We start from the raw sequence: 3,105 nt of genomic DNA on the forward strand, positions 1-3,105 counted from the left end.
CTGTGTCTGAGTGTCTCCCTGGTATGCCCCTGCCCTCACGCCCCCTGCCAGACCTGGCGCATACGGCTGCATCCTGGTGGAAAGGGGCTGGAGACCACCGGAAACCGGCCTCCAGGAGCACCGGTGATGGGGCGGGTAAGGTCAGCTCGGTGACCACAGGTGAGGAGGCTGTCACCTCCTCTCCTCTGCTTTTCCTACTGAGAGGAAAGGAAAGGAAACGCAGGGAGAGACACCACAGCTTTTGTGCAAAAAGAATTTTTAATATGAGGAAATTAACTTGAGTTTTCAAAATCAGCTTTTAAAGCAAAGGTGGAACACGCAAGCTGGCTGGTTGGGGAGAGGGTGGGGCGGAGGGAGAGTGACGGAGCAAAACTGCTCAGGGCCGGAGAAGCAAGGAGCAGGTTTTCCCTCACACGTCACATCCAACAAAACCAAAGCCTTTCAAGTAGATGGTGAAATCCTGGAGAGAAGAAATGTGCAGGGGTCAGGGGATGAATGTGGGAGATGAATATGATGGAAGTATGTTGTACACACACGTGTCACCACGAAGCCCATCCTTTCACACAATTAATACACATGGATGAAAATGTAAGAATTGACCATGTGGCAGACAGCTAGCTACAGCACAAAAGTCTTGTTGCTTTGGCTCTCTGGCTATAACCACCGGGCTCAACTCCCCGACCCTGCCACACTCAGCAGGCCTACGCAGAACCACAGTTCCACACTGAAGCATGCCTACGCAAGCCCACAGCTGACAGAGAAAAACAGCAAGTATTGACTGTAAGGCAGAAGTAAATTTCAGGGAGTAAGCAAACTGACAAATGGAGCTCTCTAAACTACGGTGATCAGCCTATTCTGAAATCTTTTCTCAACTACTATCTTACCTTCACAAATCATATGCATGATCTCTAGTCAGTATTTTCTTTAAAAACAAAAATCAACTCTAGAAATATCAGTGCTACCCAGAAAGTATTTGCACAAATAAAATATAGTGCATAAATTTTTCTATAAACCAGTAACTGTAATCACAGGCTAGGATTAGTATAAAAGCATAACATGAATGTCCCTTCTTACCCTTTGAGTCTGTTCTTTGTGTCTTACAGTCTTATAACTTGTTAAAAAAATCACCTGAATGAGTAAATTCACAGGCACCTCTATATGGGCAAAATAGGAGCCCATTTGAAATTCCTCATGTGAAGAAAGGGCCTCCAGCCCCAGTGGCAGCAAGAACTCACGGAGTGAAGCTATGACAAGACCTCGGGAAAGAAAACTTGTTCTCTCAGTCAAAGCACAAGACTCGGTCCCCGACCCTTCCAGATTGCAGCATGGGGCTGAAGAATGGAGCTGATCATCTGCTGGAGGAAGACACTAGATTAAACAAAAGTTATCAGGACAGAGGTCCAAATCTCCTGCAGCTCTCAGCTTGAGGTGGGCTGGGGTAACAAACAAGCACCACCACTGTGCCAAAAGCCCAGGGTTCAAACAATGCGTGAGCTTCCAGATTTAATAAGTAAATGAAAGAGTAAACTTAAAGCTGGCCTGTCCATCTCTATGCCAAACCTAGCACTTTGCTCATGATGGCCCTGCCATCATGAAACATATTTTTTTCACGTCTTTTGGCAACTGAAGCAGCAGTGTGGGTTTTCAGAATTAGATAAACCTGCTCCTGAGGCTGAAAAACTTCAGCTTTTTTTTTCTGGCTCTCATCTCCATCTTTCTATCCTTGTCTACAGTAACTCCTTTTAAAAACACCTCTGGTCCAGCATAGAAATGTTCTCCTTGCTCTACCTGAATATGTGTGTGTGCCCACATGAACACAGTCATGTGCTCCTTCCATTGATAACTCGAGGGAACGGCGACAAACTTATCACAGAAACAGGCAATGTCAGCGCAGTGCTTAATGTGTGCAATGGAAGAGTGAATGTGTTTGCTGCTCCTCTTCCACTAGTGCCTCTCTCTCTCTCTGTCTCTGTCTCTGTCTCTGTTTCTCTCTCTCTCTCTCCTCCTTCCCCCCTTGTTTCTTGCTTTTCTTCTCTACAATGCTGCCTTTTCTACAATGCTCTCTCTTTATGTTGCTTCTACTCCCCAAACATCTTCCTCCCAGCAGTCCTGACACACTGCTCTCTCTGCCCGGGAGCCCAGCTCTTCACTGGTACTCACCCGTGGGGACTCTCCCGGCTTCACCTCTGGACTGGCAGCCCCTCCTCAGCCTGGGAAGGCGTAGGCGCTCTGTTCCTAATGGCTCCCTCTTGTGCATTTGCATTGTTTGCCTGTTGATACACTTTGCTTCTCTTGCTCCTTGGAGAATGAATTAGTAAACATGACCTGTGAGCAAAATCCAGCCAAGCGCCACATTCTGCGTATTATGAGAGCCAAGAATTGGATTTTATCTTTTTAAGTAATAAAAACAAATCAAGAATAGCTAGGGTGGACTGTCATCCTAGCTCTTTGGGGAGTGAAGAAGAAGGGATCAGAGCTGGAGACCACCCCAGGCCCCAAATAAATGAAATAAAAAGGAAAGAAGGCACCAAGGTCCCACCTCCACCACTGCTGGGTATAGTCAGTTAGCCGGTCACCCCAAGCTCGTGGGGACAGTGAGTGGGTTTAGCAGTGCACGCCTCTCATCCCAGCCACAGAGAGAAACACAAACAGTGGGATTACAATTCAGGCCGCCCCAGCACCAAGTGAGGGCCTGTCTCAAAAACAACCGGAGCAAACAGGGCCTGGCGGAGCGTCTCAGGTGGCACGGTGCGGCTTAGCCAGCTGAAACTCCTGAATTCACACTCGACACCACAAAAAATAATAATTAAGAATGCAATGTTGTTACATGTTTAAAATCACATCAAGTTCAAATTCCCATGACCTTCTACAGAGCTCTCCAAGTGGCAGCCATGTGGTCAGGACTCGCTCTACAGGACCAGCCTGTGAGACACGGGCAGTGTTTACATGTGTTTGTTAAATATAAACTCGATATTGAAAGCCATTTCCTTGTCCTGGGTCCAGGCCCCTCCTCTCCAAGTCAGTGAGTGTCAGGGAGGGTGCTCCCTAGTCCCACGGTGGCAGAGCTTCAAGGAGTCACATGATGGGCCTCTTGCTACATCTAAA

At 47.4% G+C, this 3,105-nt stretch overlaps 1 long non-coding RNA gene across 2 annotated transcripts; it reads right to left on the reverse strand.

Annotated features, from left to right (window-relative positions):
• Nucleotides 1-270: 270 nt before the first annotated feature.
• LOC138831534 (uncharacterized) lies at nt 271-2,662 on the reverse strand. 2 transcript variants are annotated; one of them, XR_011373363.1, is made up of 4 exons: nt 2,540-2,662; nt 2,161-2,298; nt 1,129-1,352; nt 271-460 (listed from the first exon to the last, which is right to left on the reverse strand). It is a non-coding gene; the product is annotated as an uncharacterized lncRNA (long non-coding RNA). The 2 variants fall into 2 exon arrangements; XR_011373362.1 differs by lacking the exon at nt 2,540-2,662 and having other exon boundaries at nt 2,161-2,407.
• Between the last annotated feature and the right edge of the window lie 443 nt (nt 2,663-3,105).

The sequence above is a fragment of the Dipodomys merriami genome, unplaced genomic scaffold, assembly GCF_024711535.1.
Source record: "Dipodomys merriami isolate MVZ:Mamm:240054 unplaced genomic scaffold, mDipMer1.0.p SCAF_2, whole genome shotgun sequence".
Taxonomy (NCBI): Eukaryota; Metazoa; Chordata; class Mammalia; order Rodentia; family Heteromyidae; genus Dipodomys; species Dipodomys merriami.